Source organism: Poecilia reticulata, chromosome 21 (genome assembly GCF_904066995.2).
Source record: "Poecilia reticulata chromosome 21, P_reticulata-male-v2, whole genome shotgun sequence".
Taxonomy (NCBI): domain Eukaryota; kingdom Metazoa; phylum Chordata; class Actinopteri; order Cyprinodontiformes; family Poeciliidae; genus Poecilia; species Poecilia reticulata.
Window position 1 is genome coordinate 20,243,444 of NC_088850.1, and position 22,157 is coordinate 20,265,600.

The following is a 22,157-nucleotide window of genomic DNA, read 5'->3' on the forward strand; positions in this document are numbered from 1 at the left end:
AAGGGGCAGTATTACCTAAAATGAGCTTTTTTGATCTTCACATCATGTTATGTCATTCCCTCACCTGGAGTGTTGCCTTGATTCTTTCATGCATGCTTGAGAAATCCTTTAATCTCCATGGCAACCGTTCAGCTGTGCAAAACGCCTACATGAACTTAGTGCCGCCTTCGGGACACAGTTCCTCCTCTGAGCTGCAGTTCCCAAGCTTCTGCCTCAAGGAGGAGCCCTCAACTGCAACTCTCTCACTTGGCTCCTTCAGACTAGCCAGCAGCGATTAGCAAACACCATCTGCTGAACTCATTAGTAGGAGCTGCCGCTCAGTGAAAAGCTGGTGCAAACTTTGTTAAAGGGTTATTAGAGAAGTGATGTGATGACTTTCTGAAGGTGAAGTTTCAGAAAGAGCAGCGGTTTTTAAAGAGACAGAGACCCAATTTCAAGGCGTTAAATTATGAAGTCAAATTGTCGTATTTGACATACGTAGCATTTTTAAAACAACTGGAGGTAACACAGTTGTTTGCTATAAAGTGACACTATGTGCCTGGAAAATACAAACACAATGGTTGCCACGAGAGAATTATGGGTTTCTCAAACATGAATGAAAGAATCAAGGCAACACTCCAGGTATGTTTTATATCATATTATGATGTAAATGTTTAAAAATAAAAAAAAAATCCATCTTACACAATGCTGCCCCTTTGGAAAGAGGATTGAGTCGTTTTTAGCAGTTTTCATGATAAACATCCGCCGCCTTCTGGAAGCTCTGAAAGGTTTTGTTTTTGTCTTTTCAAAGCAATATAAATCTACCACACCAGCTGAGCCGATAGTAGCAACCTCAGGGGGGCCTTTTAGAGGAGCCTCACACTTTTTCCTTTCTTGCCTTTCTGCCTGCTGGTGGCCTTTCATGCCGAGGCAATATCAGCTCATCTGGCGGTAAACGCTTAACAGCCGCCGAGATCGAGATCCCTCCCTTTTGAATTATTAATATTCATTTTCCCCACACACAAAAAAAGAAGAAGAAGAAAAAAGAAGCAGGTGGGGGCCCTGGACTCCCACGCGTCCCTCGGACTGTCACCGAGCCAGAGTCAACAGCAGGAGACAGGCTGTGCTCTCCTCTCCTCTCACACGCCCAGATACCGGGCGCAAAACGAGGCGCCTGCACGCGCGGCTGACCTTCCGTAGCTAAACACAGCCTGCGACGAACGGGAGCTCAAAAGAGAGAGAGAGAGAGAGCGACCGCCAAGACATCAATTTACTGGCATTACGGTCGGAGGCGGGGCGGGGCGGGGCCCGCGTGGGTTCCCATCTGTGCGCACAGGGCTCCGTTTCATCTGACACTACAGAGGGCGTCTCAGACTCCGGGAGCAGGACGGTGTCTGTCCGAACACTTCCTGTCACACCAGCCAATGAAATGAGCGTTTGATCGGAAGCGAGCGCTGCGGGGCGGATGATGCAACATTTGGAACGCTTGAGAACTTCCCTCGCGCGTCTTTCTCCCCTCTCTGCTTATTTATAACGGCGGTAACCTCATCACTTTAAGCACTTCTCAAGCTGAGCATACGGTCCATTCCAGGAACGTACAGTAACAAAGGGTAACTGCTGCTGTGTGGCCTCAGGTCCCCAAGCGTGAGCATGTTGTTCTGAGCAAAGTTCCCACTCATTCTTTATATTCAAACGCCATGGTTTTCCATGCTTTAATGTCCACAGTTATTAGCTGCTTTATAGACTAATTTATTACAGTTTGACCTGAAAAATCATCTTGAATTTAGGTCAGATAGTTCTATAAAAGTCTAGCTTTACATACGGGAGATGGAAAAAACACAGTGAGAGGAAGATGGATGGATGGATATTAGATTATATGATTGACAGATGGATGGATGGATGTACAAGTTTTACACAAATACTCTGCAACTTTATTTAAACTAAATCTTTCAGTTTTCTGACCTGCTCTAGAACCCTTCACGATCGTAATGAACCTGCATCAAAACACAATGCCAGTCCGAGTCTTTCCACTCAGCCGGGCTTCAGCCTAGAGCCAGGGAATGTTCGCCATCCTGCAGCCTGATTGGTCGGTGAGAGGCTTCATGCTTCTGCTCCATTAACTCTCTGCACTTTCACTGGGAATATTCAAGCCCACGCTGGGAGCTGCAGCAAGGTGAGATCTGCAGTGCTGGACAGGAAGCCGGCATAGTGCATCCCCATGTAGGGACTCTGTTCAGAGGGAGGGTGAAGGTGCAGTCACTGGGTGTTATGCTTATGTTTTATATATATATATATATGTGTGTGTGTGTGTCTGTGTGTGTGTGGTGGGGGTATTGCACACACAGATGGCCACTAGCATCCTAACATCAACAGGAAACACTCTCGCTTTGTTCTCTGCAGGACTATGACATCAACAGGAGAGAGGAAGAAAAACGTCGCTGCATCTCTAGATGGGCCCCTGAGGGCCCACAGGGGCCAAAGTAATGCAAGTGATCTTTGTCACTTCCGACCTGCACAGATCTGCAAACAAAAGAGAAAACATGAACAGAGTGATCGTTGTGGTGCACACACATCATCTGGTCCTGTAAAGGTGTGTTTGTGTGGCTGGTGGAAACACGTGAAGCTGAATTTCATGGAGATTTGCTCATTTCCTGCGTTCCTCCAGCTGTCTTGCGTCACCCGATTGTTTTTTCAGCCATAACTCTTTTATGGACAGTTTTGTCATTTTCCTTTGATTTTTTTTTTTCTTTCTGTTTCGGAGCGCTGTGTTATCTCCGCACATTCTTTAAACATAGAAAAGCTGTCACAGGGAACCTTAAGATGCAGTCTGCCATTTCATTACAGGATTCTGTAAAATCTATTTTTAATTGCTTTTTGAACTTTATGCACTACAGCTGCCTGCAGCCGCGCTGCTGCGGTTTGCCTCTTGGTTTTGACAAGCTTTAAAAAGAAAAGCAGGTCGTAAAGTAAACACAGAGTCTGCCTTTCTGGAAGTTAAGGCGGAGGGAGGCTGGGGACGAGGAGGGGGGAGTTCAACAGTTGCATGAAGCAGAGACATCCTGCAGGATATTAAAGTATTCACGCTCTGAAAAGCCATCAAATTAAAAACAAAAGGCTAAATAAATGATATTAGTTTTTGAGAGAAATATATAACAAGTGACATCAAGAAAGTTAAGAAAATAAATATGATTTTAGTGATTTTTTTAGGCAGGAGTTAACGTGACAGACCAACACAAAATATTACATAATTGTAAAGTGGAAAAAATAGACATAATAGGATTATAGCAGGTTTTGTTCTGACTTTGACTGGGCCATCTTAAGACGTGATGGTCATTAAATCCAGATAACAATCATGTCATTTGGAGCTGCTGCAGGTTTAGGGGTCGTCGTTCTGGGGGATGGTGATCCAAAAAGTCAGGCAAAAAATGTCACTGTATATTTTTGTAAACGTTTGTGTGTCCACATGGCAGGTTGAGGTGCAACAAAAAATGATGTAGGTAACTCAAGGCATTTGGTTAATCAGAGGCCCTGTGACAATGCTAGAGAACGACACACACACACGCACACACGTACACACACACACACACACACACACACAGAAAACAGCAAATGGTGCCATGTTGGTTACTTATGAGACTGAGGGAGAGAAAGATAAATAGAGCTACAGCAGTATTGTTTAAAGGGGCGGTGTTTTGTAAAATAAATTTTTTATTTTAGCTTTACACAGGGGTGAAAGTAAGGGGGTACTTCAGGGTACTGCGTACCCCTAAAAGATTTAGCGGGGGTACTCAGTACCTGCAAGAGAGGGGAGCGGCTGTCTGCTGTAAATGGGTTCACTGTGCAGCCGCGAATGCGCCTACTAATTAGCCGTGACTGATTAGTTTGTCAAGAACAATCTAAAACACGACTTAATCAGTTAATAAATAACTTTTTTTCCCATTTCATATTTTTTCTGAACTGTTCGTGCTTTACTAAAGCAGCGGTGCAACACGACGATCGCGGAAGGTTTTGAGTCGATCTCAGCATGGCTGAGATCGACACGTCCTCGATCTCAGCAGCACGTCCTCCTCTGGCTCCCTTAAACGTTCGTAACTTTATTAAAGAACAACAAAAAAAAATCAACAAAACATGTTCAAATTAATAATCCAACAATAATAATCTCAGTGATTGCGCAATTCTGTGCGTTTCGGTTCCATTATCAAAATAACGAGCAGAGCAGGAGTTTAAAATGAACTAATCAGCCACCGCTGTGTTCAGGGAGGCTTATTAATGATCGCAAAATAAATATCAAGCCTGCAAACCTGATATCGTATCGGACTGAATGTTATGTTTTTAACGTAATCTCTGGTCGGCTTGTGGAGCGCAGGAGGTTGCCATGGCAACGGGTCTGCTTAAATGACGGAGAGAGACGGAGATTTACAACAAACATCAAACACGGTAAATACGTTTCATTAAGTATTAAACAAATGGCTTCTACCGCGATAATTATGTGAAATTAAATTAATTGTCTAATATTAAAAAAATTGTTTGGGGCTGTCGGGCTCAGAGTCTGAGAGACTTTTTCTTTATCAAACAATTTTTTTTGCCTCTTATTTAGTGGAAATATTGATGTTGATGAGATTTTCTCCAAAATAATAACCTTTTTCAACCTTTATAGCTCCACTGTTGAAAATGAGGAGCTAACATTCACAAATGACATTGAAATAAAATCCAGTCCAACATCTGGTTTGACCACCGAGTCGTCCAGAGGTTGTCAACAGAGACAGTCGGAGGGCAGGTGGAGGCGTTCAGCATACCAGCGACTCTCCCGGGTCGGCGTTAATGCATCCACCTGCCAGGCGGCGGTCCGCCATACACTCAGCAGTCGTTCAACCACCCCGGATAAGGCCGATGCTCCGCCCGGCGCCAGTGGAAGCTTCGAGGCCTCGGGATGAAATGTTAACAAACTTGAAGCAAGTCCAAGCACAGAGAGAGAGAGAGAGAGAGAGAGAGAAAGCTCACCACGCCTTTGTTCATATTTTATTGTTTTTCTGAGAAGGCGGGCGACTCTTTCATGTCGAAGCCGTTGCAAAAGCAGAACGGCGCGAGCCAGTCGGTCTGTGCGCATCGGGGGTGGGGGGCCCCTAACAGGGCCCTTCTCTGAACAGATGCCCGCCGCCGTGCCTGTGGGCGGTAATGAAATGAAACTCAGCGCTCTCTCCTGCAGGTTAATTGTGCCGATTTGGATGAACACCGGAGGATTTTTGATTTTTTTTCCTAAAAAAAATTTTTTCACAGCACCCTGAGAACTCGCAGCATTTATGACTATATTTTCCAGGACGGTGACTGTGTGGATTTTCTTTTCTGCGGTATAACACTAGAGCGGGGAGGCCATGGCGTACAGGGCCGTGTGAAAGTCATTAGCTAATGAGAGCTCGTAAATAAAAAGCTGCTTTGTGAGGGCCGCGGTTACGCTCTTTGTCCTGGCAGGGTTTCCTCCACACCCTTTCGATTTCGTTTCGACGCTTCCAGCTCCATGTGCGTTCCTATTATTTTTTAATATTATTAGTATTTCTGGAGGTTCGATTTCATCGTGTTCTGTGGCGGTAACCTTCCAGCGTTTTCCCCAGCGCGCCTAGCTACTCCTTGGGCAAATGTATTTACAGTATGAACGTGTGATTTATTTCCACGCGGATAATAACGTGTGTAACATGGTGTGAATTAAACTGCAGAGGAGTTGTGTTCCTCTTGTTTCCAGGGGACGCCAGTGAAGGGCAGACCAGACTCTCTCCAGTATCTGTCATGTTGAATTTATGCGCCGCCGCAATGAAAAGAAGCTGTGAAAACATTTACTATCCAGCAGCATGTGACTTCTTTAGGCCTTTTAAAAACCACTTCAAAATCGTCCCAAATCCACTTTCAAACGGGTTCTCATCCCCGTTAATGTTCTACAGCGCTAGCTGCAGTATTTCTCATCTTAGAAGTTTCCCCTATTTTTTTGTCTTAAATAATGCAAAGTAATGCTCTCAAATTGTGGTTTTCTATATATAAAGGGAATAAATTGCCCAAAATAATGTGCGTGAAAAAGTGACCCTATAACCATTTTTGTTCTTATCGATTTGATTAGCCACTCTAAGTGTTGACTGCTGCCAGGAATCACTGAAGTAGAACCTGATTGACAACATGAAGTAGGCTGAAAGATCTAAAAAACAGCAACATGCTTGAGGTGTTTTCACGCCTGACAGTCCGGTATACTCGGTTTTGATTGGAGAGCATGAAAACTGCAGCGCATCAGCTGAAAATGTAGCAATTGTTGCAAGTCGGTCATTTTCAGCTGATGCGCTTCATTTTTCACGCTGCTCTGTTTCAAACCTACCGAACCCTTTGAAAAAGCTGTTCCCCTCCTCCCCTGTGGTGGCGCTGCACCAAGAACTGATAAAGGAAACGATATAAAAACCTCTGAAGAAGACATTGAGCACAACAAAAATCGAGTGGCGTCAGATTTTAATGGTCGTATAATTTTCACTTTTGTCGTTGGTCAAAGATAAGGAGTCATTTCTCCCGCTAGCGCTAGACCTGTGTTTGTTTTATTGTATTTACCCAGAATGCCATGCACTTTCATTCACTTCCTGCTTTTAGAGTTGTGTTGGGTCCATTTGGCATTCACATATGCACTCCAAGAGAGCAAAGATGACTCATCCCAGACCAACACGTTGAGCTCTGCAGGCTTCACTTGCTTCAGTAAAGGTCAGTGTTCAAGAAGCAACAATAAGAAAGAAACTAAGCAACAGAAGCCTACATGAACAGTTAAAACCACTAAAAAGGACACAAAGACATGTCTCAGATATGCCAAAAAAACATTTTTTGTAGCTTCATAGAGTTATTGGGAAAATAAGGAGCAAAAAAAGTTGAACTTTTTGTAAGGTTTGTGTTCTGTTCAGCATTTCTGAAAACTAACACTGAACTGACTGTAAAACATGGTAACGACAGTTTGACCTACACTTCATATCAGAATTAATGATAAATTCATGATTTTTTTTTGCTGCTCCATAGCAAAAAATCATGAAGGAAAATGTCAAATTATGATTTAACTTTAGGATCAAGCATATTAAGTCGGTCAAAGATACAAAGCATAAACAAAAACACAAATTTTGCAGCGGCTCAGTCAAAGTTTGGACTTAAATCCAAATGAGATGCAGTGAGAGGAGCTTAAACAGGTTTTGACTTAATAAAAATAAAGAAGCCCGGACTGCAATATTAAAGATCTATTGCCAATTTTTGTAAACACTTCATGGCAAATGTCGCAACTTAGGTTGAGACAACCATTTATTTGGGTTAAGTGGGAAATTACTTGTGTTCTTTTGAGTATCTTTTTCTCTAAACAAGCGAAAGAACAACTTTTTCTATTTACTTGGGTTATATTTCTCTGAAATTTGGCATTTGTTTAAAAATGTGTTGATTGATGTCAAGCTTGCAAGTATGACGAAGAAATCTTTGAGGGCCAAGTACTTTTTCCACAGCTGCCTTCGAGATGCGCCAATGGACACCTCGCGTCTTTAGTATTCACGAGGAAACTTTTCTCGGTGCATAATTGCTGTACACCTTGAGAGCTGGCCTGCTGGGACATGCGGGGCCCCACCTGCATGGGTCGTGTTGCATTTGGCATGCAGGAAGGCTTTCAAAGTGGCAATAGCTGCATGGGTAAAATCCCGCAGGAGGTAATTAACACACATACAGTACTGGAAACTTTTATTGGCAACCCTGGTTAAGATCTGTAGAAAGCTTTAAAATAAATGTGCTTTTTTATTGCAGCACCATATATTCTCACATTGAAACTGCAAGTAAAACAGAATGCTTAATTTGAGTACATTTACTCACAGGGGGGAAAATAATCCACTTTAAGGAATGCCTGTTTTTGTACAGTTGTTGGTAGTGCTGCTCTGAAAACGCCCTCCTTTGGTAATATGACAGCACTTAGTCTCTTTCTACACAATATCACAAGGTTGGAGCATGCAGCGGAGAAAATGCTGTATTTTCTTTACACACTCTCTAGAGTCCTGGGTCTTCTCTTATGAGCTTTTCTCTTCAGCTCACCACATAGTTTTTCTATATGATTTATGTCTGGGGCCCTTGAAGGTTATTTTTGTATCTTGTGTGTGTGTTTTTTTTCCAATGTCTTGGTATTTCACAGGGTTCATGATGCCATGCACCCTAATAGGGTTCCCAGGGCCTTTAGGAGAAGAAACAGGCCTGCAGGGTTACGGATTCTCCACCGTTCACAACAACAGGCATGAAGTGCTTTTCCACAGATTAATCCTCCGTTTCATGCTAAATCTGCCAAATGCGTCAATGGGTTGAAACTTGGATAAATTTCACTGCAACAGGATTCAATGAACTGTGTGCCACACATTCCTCGAGTCAAGCCACTCGTGAGTCAGAGACAACGTCCGATGCGTCTTACCTGAACTCAGTAGAGAAAAAGAACGGGACTTTTGCTCAGTGGTTTAAAAGTAAAGTTTAAGGAAGGAAGAGGAGAAAGAGTGGAGAGGTACAGAAGCCATGTTGCTTGAAGTCTGAGATGAGTGTCCACAGTCCGTGATGGAGCCATGTCATCTGCCGGTGTTAGTCCTTGAGGTTTTCTGCAGTCCACGGACTTGTCTACCAGGACATTTTAGAGAGCTTCATGCTTCGGTTTGCTGACAGGCTTTAAGGAGACATTTTCATTTTCCAACAGGTCATGGCACCTGGCCTCACTTACAAGGTACCAAAAGGTACGCCATGGTGCTCCTGTGTGAAGTTGACCCACAAACTAGTCTGACCTTTCACCCCAGAGAGACTCTATGGACTGTCAAGAGGAAGATGAGAGACACCAGATCCAATAATGAAGACATGTTGAAAGTTGCAACCAATGCAACGTGGGCTTCCTGAACACCTCAATGGCCTCATTGCCCGTACTTTATGCAAATTTATTTATCAATCTTATGTAATATTAAAATTTTTAGAGACATTAACTTTTGAGTTTTCATTATTCATAAGCCACAATCATCCAAATGACAGAAATATATGTTATAAATCCATGCAAATCCATGGCAAAAATATTGAACTTTTTCAAAATATTCAAATTGTTTTAGATGTACCTGTACAGGAAGATAGATGGTTAAAAAGTCTATCAAATCTATCTAAGGAAGGTCATGGAGTCACTGACTTTGCCAGTAATCCTTTATCATGAATGATCAAGTGACAACGGCGCTGCATTGATTCAGTCTAAGTCAACTGAAACAACCTTTACTCCTGGTTTCTTGTCTGGATTAATTACAATTTAGATCCTTTAGGAAACCGCCATCCTCTTGGGATTTGTGATCAGGTTTAACCTCTTTGTACACTCGAGCTTCTCATGAACAGATAGCTTTTTCAACCTTAGCACAATGCCTACAAAGGAATACAAAGATTAGGTTTGTGAATGTCTTCTCCGTTGTTTAACCAATCATATCCACGTAGGATTGGAACTGCTCCAATCTCTATGTGAAAGGAGAGAGACCATTGAACCTCAACTGTTGAAAGAAAATGATTAATGTCATTGTTGAAAATGCAACTGCGCCCTTTCTTGTTTGACCTGCTTTGTGTCAGGGTCAAGACTTGAGATAGGTCGAACAATGCGTGAGGAAATACATCATGTCTCGCTCATAGATAACGCTGATCTGATGAAGGCGCATAACCTTGTAAAGGTGACGTTTTGTACATCCGGCCAGGAAAATATTAGCGGCACGCGTGAACTTCACATTTACAGCTGACTGTTGGACTCTTATCTGTCCCTTCTATGAGGCTGTAACCCAGTTCTCCCTGAGACGTGTTTAAAATTCAGCGAAAAGTCAAAGCCATAAAATTCCAAATTACCAGGACACACACCTGGCCGAGTCATGTATTGGACACCGATGGGTCGGTTCTGCCATTAACTGACAGAGGATTTGGGTTTCCGGGGGCGGCGGTGGTGGGGGGTGGATCTGCCATTGGTCGTGGTGCAATAACCAGGCGAGGCAGTAGCTTATTATCTACACCCAGACAGTGTTTCTCCCTGCTGGTTGCCCCCATTGACCACGGCTGTTTGTGTGTCACCCACGCTGGCCGCCTCATATCTCGTCTGCTCAGCCGCCTCGATGAAATGAACCCCTCCACCCAACAGCCCCCACCACCGCCACCACCTCTCTCTACCTCGTCTGGTTGCTTCGCTGAGCGCCTTCGGAGAGAGGTCAGCAAGGAAAGCTCGCCGTCCCAGCGAGCCATATCACACTTTAAGTGGCATTTCGGCGCGATACTCGATCAGCTAAATATCATTATGAGCTTTTCATCTCATCCATAATTCACCTGCGGCTAAGAATAGTCTGCTTTCAGCGCTAATGGCAGGAGAGAGGAGAGAGGGATGACACGACGAGGATGTGTGCCGCACAGGCGCCGTGGTGCCTCGCATTGTTGCTGCGTGCCGGTCCGATTTCCCCTCCCGCTTTTTAAATAGCAAGTCGATGCGTGCTGATTTGAACTCTCTTTTCCTACCTCATTGTGTCATCCCTCGGCTGAATCACTCAGGAAACAAACGATTAGACAGACGTGGATGGTCGAAAGCGCGGTGTGTGTCTCCGCATTGTTCTGCCCTTCCCCTCGTGCCGCTCGGCCCCCCTCAGCCCAACTCCTATCTCGGCCGCCCATGTGTCTGGAGGATGTGACTTTCCTGAACTCTGGACTACTCCGAGGGAATGTTTGTCTACCTAAAAGACTTCATCAGCAGCCAAGTCTGGACACAAGAGGGGACACGTGCTGGAAGGACGAGACTGAGACAGACAGCTCCATCCCCGAAGGGTTGTTTCTGCTTTTGTCCACTTTGCAGAGTGACCATAGGGACGTACTTCACCATTAATATGTTTGGACAACATGTCAGTCTTAGCATGACAAAGCGCTTCACTTCAGGTCTGCTCGGAGCTCTTAGACTTGCCGGTGGGAGAGCAAGGAAGCGCATTCCCAGAAGTCTTTGGCTGTTTTTTTCCCCCGTTGCTTACAAAGCAACAACAGCTCTCTCTTTTTTCCACTTTGAGTTGCATGCTCTGCTCCGAGAACGAACAAAAAGCTGACATTTGACCTGAGTGGAAAAAAAGAAATGCATATCTGCAGAGTCGGCTGAAGAGTCACTCTGACTGCAAAATCAACCCCCACCCATCAACTCGCAATGCTTGAATCAGCAGCGAAAGGCCATGGACTAACCGCACTCGTCTCCCAGAGCAATTCTCACATTCCAGAAGCGACTCGGAGAAAGTGTCAGATTGTTCCCCATGCAAATAGGACAGGAAGAGGAGCAGAAAGTCAGTGAATGGGGCCCGTCTCTGCCTCCTGGTGGAAAATAAATAATAAAAAGAAAGGAGAAGGATTTTTTTGGGGGGGTGGAGGGGGAGCCCGACAGGAAGGGTTGAGAGTCGTCCAACCACTGCTTAATTCATGCATACTGGGGACATAATGTGACAGTAATGCAATTTGTTCTGGGCCAAAAGCCCAGTTGCACTTATCTAGCGGTTACAGGCTTGATTTGTCTCCTTAGCCCTCCTCCCAGGCCACTGTGGATTAAAGGGGTCGGGGATTTTTTTCCTTTCTTGTTCCTCACCAGGTTGGAGGATGGTCACCCTTATTAGATGTGACTGCATGATAATGAAACTGCATAGTGCAATGTCAAAGCAGTTGACACAACACAAAAGGCTAAGGCTGGTGAAATTCCTAATCAGCTCAAAATGTCATGAGGCTCACCTTGGGTTTAAATCACAGCCTGTGGACAGATTAGTCCTCTATCTTGATGTCAGCCTCAGTGTGTCCGTCCAACTCTTGTCTTGTTCTCCACTCTCCTGTCTTCTTATATTTTATATTAAATTCACATACAGCTCGCTGTAGTTCAGAATAGACTTAAAAATGCTTTATTGAGAACAAATCTTGGTAAACCATACATTTTCCGAGAAATTATTGCTATAAATGATAACATTGTCGTTTTGAGACCATCTTTAACCAGTTCAATGATAGAGACATTACAATGCAAGTACATTCTAACAAAGTCAATGAACTTTAATTTCCACTTAACACTGGAACTGGAAGACATTTTAGATCCAAAATAATTAAACAAAACAATAAATAAAATGTACTGTGCAGTCTCAACAAAACTGTTGAAATGTGCTACACTAATGAACTTGACTTGACCATATGAGCTGGTAATTTAGACAAAATGTTGGGGTCACAAATGGAACATTTTTAATCCTGTTGAGATGTGAAAGTTTTAACAGCAAACTCCATTTAGTTTAATAAATGGTGCTGCTGGGCAGATATCAGTCAAGCTGATGCTGCTGGTTCTGATATTAGAGTACCAGTTTTTTTATGATATACTTTGAAACAGCTGCCTAGTTGCTGAATGTGTGCAATTTAAGAAAAACCCTTACATGAATAAATGCTACTGTAGATATGCAAGCTAATATTTACATCTTAATGCTTCCAAAGCTGGAAACATCGAGACTAAAGTCAGTATTCTTGAAGTTCTGAAAGAGCTTTTTATCTATTGTGAGGTTGGATATTTCCCAGAGGAAACATTTTTGTGAAAGATGTAAGCACTTTCTAATAACTCAATATCACCTCAGGTTTTCTACACTTATATCTCTTTTTGTCAAACAGCGTTTGCCTTGGAGGTTTAACTCACTTACCCCAAGGTCCTAACTTTAGAGCAGCTGAAGATAAAAAATATATATATATTTTAATTTAATTTCACACCTTTGACACCAACAGGCTAAGAGTAATAACCAATAGAAGAAGTAGCCTCAAGGTAACAGGAGTGAAGCTTGACTGGTTTCTTTCAGCTCACCAGCAGACCCAGTTCATGTCCAGCACTGAGCTGCATCACAGCTCATTAGTCACTGACTCTGGATCTGCTGGTTTGTTTGGCTGCAGTCAGCCTGGACCCAACAAAGTCTGAAGCAATCCCCCCGAGAGTCTTAAAGTCCTGAAAGACAAAAGCTGTCTTAGTGACGAACAAAGGAATTAAATACCCATTTAATACGGGATGTGGAGTCGGACGGTTTGATTTCCTTTATTAACATGATCAGTGCTGTCGTAAAAATACAGTAAAATGAAACAATTAGGACACTTTGATCAATATGGAGATCTTTATTGTGTTCAAATATATGCATGTAAAAGCTCAAGAGATTCAAATGTACTTAAAATAACGCAATGGTTTATCTGTTCAATGGAACATGTGAATATAAAGTGTTTTTAGCTTCAAGTGAAATAATTTCTTGCAGACATCTACCAGTCTGTGACATTGGAAACAGACGGGTACTACGTCTTACTTTTAGCTGGGATGTTTTTGAAAGGTTTCCTGCAGGTACATTCTGTTCCAAGCCACCGCACTGAGATCAAGGGCTGAACTTTGACCTGGCCCAGGACTTGATTTCTTTATTGACATGTTTTGTAACTGTGTCTTTAAAGAATGTTACTGTTTTCCTTTGATTCACAGTAAAACTCATGGTGGATTATGTGATGCTCCACCCAAACTGCGTATTATATGTAAGCATGAAAGGATTTGAGGTTCAAGACAAATAAGAAATTAAATGTAAAAAAAAAAAGCAAAAAAGATTAAGGAAAAATTCTCATCTTACCTGAATTAATGCAGCCCTTGTATTAAAGGTTGAATAGATTACCTTTAATGAGATGTTTGCACTTTTTTGGTATTGTGACTCCCAGACTGATCTTTAATTGTTTTAAAATCGACTTCTAGCTTCTGCGATTCTTGTTTCAAAGGAGAAACTTCCTGTTTGTGAAAAATGTAATCCATATCCCGAAAAAATAACCAAACCTGTGAGAATATTGACAAGAGTTGGTTATAAATTACTGTGAATTAGTACAGCTGTTATGTGTTTTTTTATGGTTTTTTTTTTTGTTTTTTGAAGGAGAGCACTCTTGAGTTCTGGTCATCATTATGTGGTTGCGGTATCCGTGACTTTTGAACTCCGCGAACCAAATTTTCACCGTTTATCCTCGAAGGAAACATTTAAAGGTGGAAATGTTCTGAGTTACAACAAGAAAAAGAGAGAGAGAGAGAGAGAGAGAGAGAGAGAGAGAGACCCAGTGAACTGCAAGCGCGAGGCCACTGAGCATGGCAGATGGCAGCAAGAAGCATAAATATTTTCAACAGCTTTGGACGTGGACGACTTTTAACCCTTGAGAAGAAGACGTGACCCCAGGGGCTCTTGTTTTCCCCTAAGACCTGAGGTGATGTTTACAGGCCTCTCCTGTTTGCAGTGGCACCACGATGTGGATGATGTCACATGACCGAAACAGTCTCTTCACAAAATGGTTAAGAAAAAGCAGAACAAGGTGGTCTATTGTGGGTTTTTCTTGGTTATTTAGCGTTTGTAATCTTCCATAAATGTAAATGGAGGATTTATTTGAGCGAAGAAGAAAACAAGTACATGTACTTGCATGTGAACAGCATTGGTGCGACTGCTGACACGCAAGCCAAAGGTCAGAGTTGGAGAAAGACCTTACATGGTCTTAAAGAGATATACGCATGTGTTCCAGTGCCAGGAAAGGAACAATAAAACCTGCACAGGATGTGATACAATTACTAAGTTATGGCTCGGCTGAAACCTTTCGCCTGATACAAGTTTCTATCGACATGCGATAAATTAAAAGGCCACGGCAACCTACGGTTAAATAGGCCGCAAATAAGAATGTAATTACAACGCTCTTGTTTAGCTGATTAATAAAACTGTGGCACAGTTTTCATGTGACCTCTTTATGCTTACAGAAAATGGAAACTGTTTTGAAGCCTTAGGAGATTTTTTGGCATTTAAGCAGACATAAACACTGAAAAATATCTAGAGAATTTACATACAAGGCGGCTCAGTCATGGCCTAAGGGGCCCCTCGTTACAGGCTTTTCATAATGCGAACATTTTTAAGATGTGACACTAAAGAGTGCAATAAATATGCTACAAATTGGTTGAAGTGACCTCAAGACAACAGGGAGAAAAAAAAAACTATGAAGAGAGTTTTTAATAAAACACAGCAACTTTCGCAGTAACTCTAGTAACCTCTAGTACAAAGGTGCTAAAAGCTGAAAATAAATGTTGAAAATTTTACCCATTAATTCGACAGCCACATTGGATGTTTATATTTATTTTCAGAAATTATGGCTATGCTTTTTTTTTTTTTTTAAAAAAGAAAAAAAAAGATATAATAATAAACTATTCTATGTTACACCAAACATATTTTACACAAACATATTTATGGTTCAGTATTGGCAAAACATAACTCCAACATTATTCATGGCAAGCTTGGGAAGTTGAAATGCTACCACAGTGCTACCTGACACGGTGCTGGCTAGCGTGTACAAAGCAGCCAATCCAGCGGTGGCATTCATTTTACTTTGTCCTGATTGGTTGTACTCCAAAGAGCAGAAATAGGGAAGACAGTGGCTGTCTAAACTGTAATGCAGAATTATATTTGCTAAAATTATATTTAATAGAGACATGTTAAATGAAATGGCACAACATTTCACATCTAAGCTACAAAGAAAAAGGATAGGAAATCAGCTTCAAAGTATGGCAAAAAGAAACATCCTTATTTTTAGTGGACAAATCACAACACGATACAGGGAAATTGCAAAATAGCACCAAAAAGAAACGCAAAATAGTCACAGATATGATCAACCACAAAGAGAAAAACTAAACGAGATGAAACAACTACAAAGAGCTTCAAGAGTTTGTAAAAACTACAAAGAGATGACTTCAAAGGAATTTGACATTTACAAAGCAATAAGAAAGCACAATAACAAAAAGGAAAATGACAGAACTACAAAGAAATGAGAAGAAAAACAAGCAAAGATTTGAAATCAACTACAAATAATCAAAAGGACAGAACTACAAGGATGTAAAATTTAAGAAAGCAACGACAGAGATTTGACTTCAAACGGCAAAATATCTGAACGTACATGTGAAATAAAAACATATTTTATTAATATTAGTACTTTTACTAATACAAAATAACAACCAAAAGAAAATGCAAAAACAACTACATGTGTCAGCTAATGACTTTAATGGCGCATTAGGAGAGTTAAGACCACAGCACAGAGGATCAAGGAGGGAAGAAAACAAAGAGATTTAAAATGAAAAAGGTGTGATGTACACAGAGCAAAATTAAACAAATGAACTTCAAAAGTCACAGCTGCAAGTTAAGAGATGATGGGAACCGCGGAGTGTGCATTCCTCCAGCTTAGCCTCCTCATTACTTAAAACTTTAATGGCAAAACAAATTTTTCAACACATCTGTTATGTAGTTTCGCAGAAAACAGGAAACCCTCCATCTCGCTCCGGCTCACCTCAGTCCTGTAGCAGTCCTGCTGCCAAAAGCTGATTATTTATGTTCAAGTCCTCCTTGACAGCATGGCAAGAAGCCATCGCTTTTACAGCTTAATGAAGCAAATGTATTCCAAGTCTAAAATATAATAAAAACCAAGAAAGAGACAACCTTTAACGCAGCTCTGCAGTCCCACCTAAACAGAACGGTGAAGATCACAGGCTTGCAAACCTGCGCAGAAAACAGAAAAAGTCCCCTTTGTGCTAAAGAGTAAAACTGTGAGGCACAATTTCAGCAGCACTAAAATAGTTCCTGAAAATGCACGTTTTTTTTTTTTTCTTTCTGGCAAACACTGTGTGGAAATCCTTCTGCAAAAACATGGCAGAGACACGGCCAGCAGAAGGGCTGGGACGTAATTGCTGCTCTGCAGCGGGGAAGCAGTGCAGGCGCCGCTGGCCTCGCAGCATTCAGCCTCCTCCTCTCCTCCTGATTGATACTGCTATTGGAGCGGCCTGGTTAGCCAGTGGAAACCGCCATAAATTCCACTCCGCTCCTTATCGTTAAGCTTAGCAGCCTGGGAAATAAAACGGGCCGAGTCCAATTTTGGAAAGGGACGCATGACGCCGTATTTAACAATTTACGGTGTGCAGTAAATGAACAAAAGCGGAATAAGGAGGAGAGATACAACGCGACAAAACACTTTGTGATTGTGAGCGAGTTGTTAGTGTAATTTTGTGCAGTTACTCTCTGCTCGTGACGTCACAGTTAAAGTCCCATCGACTGTCCAGTAAGAAGGTCATTTGCTTTTTGTTTTCCGCACATGAAGCTGGAGGGTAACTGATTCATAAAGCTACACATTACTGATGTAAAAGAAAAAGTGACTTTGTTCAACTGTTTTAGACACAAAGGTCATATAGGTGGTTGATTACATATTGAACACATCACATTTTTTATTAGTTTGGATATTTTTTACCAGGCCATTCACCTACAAGTCACACCACAATAACACACCACAATAACACAACATATACACAGGAAACAATAATCTAGTTCTCCAAGAGACGTTTTTGGCAAAGTACTGGAATCAGTCAATAATTAACTATTTACCATACATTTATACCATACCAGACATTTACCACTCTTGGATTCCTGTATAGAGAAACTCATCACATGCATAGTGCCGGAGACATTTATGACCAAATATTCCACACAAACAGTCTCTAAATCTTAAAAAAGTCATAGAGTCTTTTCTTTGAACTCTGATCTTTAGTTCTTCCAGTAGATTTTATTTTTTGTTTGATACCAATCAATCACAGTTATGTGATTGATTTCCTTCACTGTCCTATTTGGGACCATTGTACCCAAATTCATTCTGATTTCATCTTCACATTCTGGTACTTTTCTCCTTCTACCACATGAGGTCGACCAGAACCATATGAAGTAGGAACAGCCATGTTTCTACTTGTAAACATCACTGTTTTTCATGGGGATTTTAACGAACATAACCGTTTTTTTTTCTTTTTCTCCAAACATCATTTATGCTAAGAGTTTAGCTTTAGCCTCTTGTTTACTGACCTAGTATTTAACTGGCCTGTTCAAATCTTCTGAAGTAAACTTTAAACGAGCTACAGCAGACCTCTTCAGCGGTGGAAGCCATAGTGCTTGAGTTGTTTAAGCTGATGTTTTAATCAGCTTAAACATTAAAGTTTTAATGGGTAAAACTTTTACAGTCAGGCCTTTCTGTGAACGCTTCTTGGCTCTTGGAGAAATCTTTTGATTTCTATCAGAAACGTTACGAGACACACCTGACTCCGACTCCGATAGTTCCAGCCATTTCCATTGGTATGATATGCAAAAGTGGGACGTTTTGGTAAATGTTTCTTTGCTTTAACCTCTCTTACCGCTCTGCTAAGAGTGTTAAGAGAAGTGGTTGGCAAAGGTTTCTTTTTGGTAATGAGAAATCTTTTTGGAAGCCATCCATTAATATTAAACCATCAAATGTTGAGTTGAACATAGCAGCAGGAATGCTTTCTAAATATGGAGAGATTTTTGCTGGTTCTTTGCTTTCACATCCTTTTCTTCGTGTGCCTAATACTGTTCCCTGGTGCCATCCCAGTTTTCTACCTGTACCTAATATGTACTTAATTTTAATTTGCTGTGGATTCTTTGTGTGAGTGTGGAATATTTGGGCTGTTACTGACACATGGTATCGATTTTTTTTTTTTTAATGACCACATTAGAAATATTGAAACCGGAAAAAAAAGTATATCCTGTACAATTCAAGTGCAGAACTTCTACAAAGTAAAGGGCAAATGTTGCCAAGTCAGAACGTGGGTTGCTGAATCCCTCCTACCAAAGAAGACTCAATGCTAAATCTAAACCCAAAAGACCTTCAACAAACTACGAGTTTAAGAATGCGCACAGATATGCAACCAGGCTACGACGGCGTTTTTGTTTTCCAGTTGAACTGTACATGACATTTGTCACGTTATTTTGGGACTACAGTTGCAAGTTACTCTCTGTGGCTAAACCTGACACGTGCGTATGATGGACCGAAACACTCGTGATTGATTACGGCGCATCGGCCCGACGTCTAGACTTCTCAGAGTCACCGTACACAGCCGAGGCTCGCGGTCTGACGAGGGCAAAAACGGCTGTAGCTGCGGTACGGCAAGGAAGAAACAGAGACTTTTTCTTAACGTCAAGCAAACATGCGACCGTACTTTATCACCTCTGACTGATCCCTGTTGCTAAATCTCAAGCTGGGAGTCTCTGCTCCCTGATCTTCCTTTTGGTTTGAACTCGAATCCCGCTGAGCCGGGAGTAAAGCTCGGGCTAAAAACCAAAACAGAAAGGAAAAAAATGACATGCCTTACATCTCCCTGTTTAGGTATGTTTTCACAGAGCGTTCTCAGTATCCAAGCCAGTTTGTGTCCAAGTGTTGAGCTATGTCTGTCTCTTGGTAACGTCCTTCCACTCGGCAGCATATGTTTATGATCACAATCCTGCATTCCTCCTCCTCCTCCTCCTCTCCCTCGCCCCAGTGCGGCTGTGGCTGCTGCTGCTGCTGCAGCGTCGCATCCCATGCGCGGATCCCGGCCACAGGGCGGTATGCCGAAGAACCGCAACACATGAGTGACCGACGGAGCCTCCCCTCGCCCTCGCTTTGTATGTCTATTTGTCTGGTGGAGGAAGCTCCATTGTTAACAGATGGTAATGTAATAACCTGACCTCCTGACCCCAGTGTATGGCGCGCAACCTCCACTTAATGCCTCGCGATATGTTAAGTGTATCCTAGACGGCTTGTCAACAAACACGCAGGGGAAGGCGGTAAGCGACGCGTTGCGGTTGTTTTAACCCGGGCAGGGCAGAGCACATTAATCACAGCAAGAGGCGGAGATGATGATGAGGTGTTTGGTGGTCGGCTGGAAATAGCTGGTAATGGAGCTGCAGTGAGTCGAGGCGTCCAACGTCGGGCTTTGTTTAGGATGCCAGAACCGGTTCAACAACGAACGACTCACTGACACTCCTCGACCTTTTCCACAAGTTAGTGTGTCCTCCTTGCATTAACTTGTGTTAGTGATACTTGGTTCTCAATTTACCCAATCATTTGCTGTTTCTGACTTGTTGTTTTTCTGGAGTCGAGTGGTTGGTGCTGATGTCCAGCAGTAATCGAGCAACAGACAAGGGCACATCTTGGGCAGATCGCCAGTCTAACAATGAAACTCACAGCACAAGCAACAGTCGCTGCGTTTTCATCCACCATATAACTGCGCAATTTGACATTTAAAAAATAAATTTCCTCAATGGAAATATACCAGTTCTGAAAAACATAAAAAGCATTTATCACAATTAGAGGACACGCCTTGGGTGTAACGTGCCTTCCTGTTTCTTTTCAATCTTTTCTAGCATTGTTTTTGTCCACACCAATTAATTTAGTTTGTCTTTTAAAACTGATCATGTTCAAAAGCAATGTCTGATTTCTATTTGGTAATTTTCAGTACATTTTTTTTGTATTATTACTTTTGTCAGTTTCAAGCTGCTTCAGTGACCGTTGTGGTTTTTCTTGACCATTAACAGAGGCGTACAAACTATTTTGTCCATGCATGTATCACAACAACGATCCAACAATACCACAACCTAGTTTCACTCTTTGCTAAGCTGTCTAAACTGATGAAGATTCACTCAAGTCAGATTAACGAATGCTTGAAACAGAGAGTAAAAATGGTGGCTATGACTTCTTTCAATACTAACAGGTGATCTTTTCAAAACCATCCAAAATACCTTGAGGTGGCAACATCACAGTGTAAGTGACATACTCTGTCCTGATGCAGCAGAACACTGGCTGCATTAATATGTTGGGTTTACTTCAGGGTCAGGTTTATAATTAATGTTAATTAGTCTGGATGAATTTTTTTAGACCCAATCCAACCTGTAGAAACGTCCTGTACAGGAATTCAAACCCAGGACCTTCTTGCTGCGAGGCAACAGTCCTAACAACTGCGCCAACGTTTTGGACATAATGATCATTTCTGATTACCTGATAGATTTGGAGATTGTATCGCATTTTGGGAACATAATACAAGAGTTTTGCTTGCCTTTTGTCTTCAGCTTGTTCTGTGACCTTCTGTTTGCTGCTGTGTTTGACGTCTGAGGAATGAGCGCTGTGATTAGCTGGATGTGATGGCGTGACGCTGGGCTCTCATAAATGTGCCGAGATAAATGATTGTTATCGTTGCGACTTCCACAGACGAATGAACTTCTGTGGAACCAGCTGAGGCAAAAAAATAAAAAAAAAACACAAAGGCAACTCTTTGAGTTTTCTTTTTTCTTTTTGTTGCAGACTTGCCTCTGAATGGGTTTACATTTTTGCTTTCTTAAGTTATACTTTTCAAATAAATTTCAGAAAACCAGAGTTTTGATAAAAATCTGAAATCTGTGGCATGGGTTAGTATTATATTAATTTTGTAAAATGTAAATAAAACATCTTCTTTTCTCTTTTTATACTCCTATTACATTGTTTCTCTATTTTTTTTAAAAAGAGAATCTCATCTCATTTTCTGTGAAAACTTCTTGTTAGAATAAAATAATTTAAAATCCGAATCCGCCATTGGTATGAATTATTGCAAGTCTAATCTACCCCCTAAACTGCAGCAGACTAACAGTGGTTGCATAAAACATTAACTCATGAGGGCTGAATGCAAATAATTAGCCTAATTTCACAGATTTTTACTCGTAAAAATTTCTACATCACAGCTACACGTTACTCTGTGTTGATCTGACAAAATTCAAACAAAGCAAACAGGTTTCTGTTTGAAACGAGACAAAATGTGAACATTTCAAGGAGAGAAATTTGAATAATCTATGCTCAATTTTGGCTGACTTTTTAACACCATTACTATATACATCAATGTAAATTACAAGAGATGAGCACAATCCAGGCATCAACCTTCTTTCTTAACTCATGTGGTTCAAAAATTGAATGACAGATCTAAAAATTTCAAATCTAGATAAGTCTGGAATTTTGACATCAATGTCAAATTTATCTGTAACATCAGTTGACCAAAGTGCCGCACAATTACACCAACCATCATAACAGAAAAGAAAGATTAAAACAACAGGAACAGAACACACAGGTGAGTAGAATAAAAGTGTATAGAAACCCCAGATATCGGTGCCTCACCAACGATTATTTTGCTAGTTCTTTTTTATCTGAACTGCTGCTATGTTGATGATCCTGTGCTTTTATAGATCTGTTGGATTTCTCTGAAAAGATCCAACTTTAAAAATGAAGCAGTGTGTGTTTCACTACGATCCACACACAGACAG

At 41.6% G+C, this 22,157-nt stretch overlaps 1 long non-coding RNA gene across 1 annotated transcript; it reads left to right on the forward strand.

Moving 5' to 3' along the window:
- The first annotated feature begins 3,737 nt into the window (after positions 1–3,737).
- LOC103457800 (uncharacterized) lies at positions 3,738–8,969 on the forward strand. The gene is made up of 2 exons (XR_532475.3): positions 3,738–6,705; positions 8,150–8,969. It is a non-coding gene; the product is annotated as an uncharacterized LOC103457800 (long non-coding RNA).
- Positions 8,970–22,157: the final 13,188 nt, after the last annotated feature.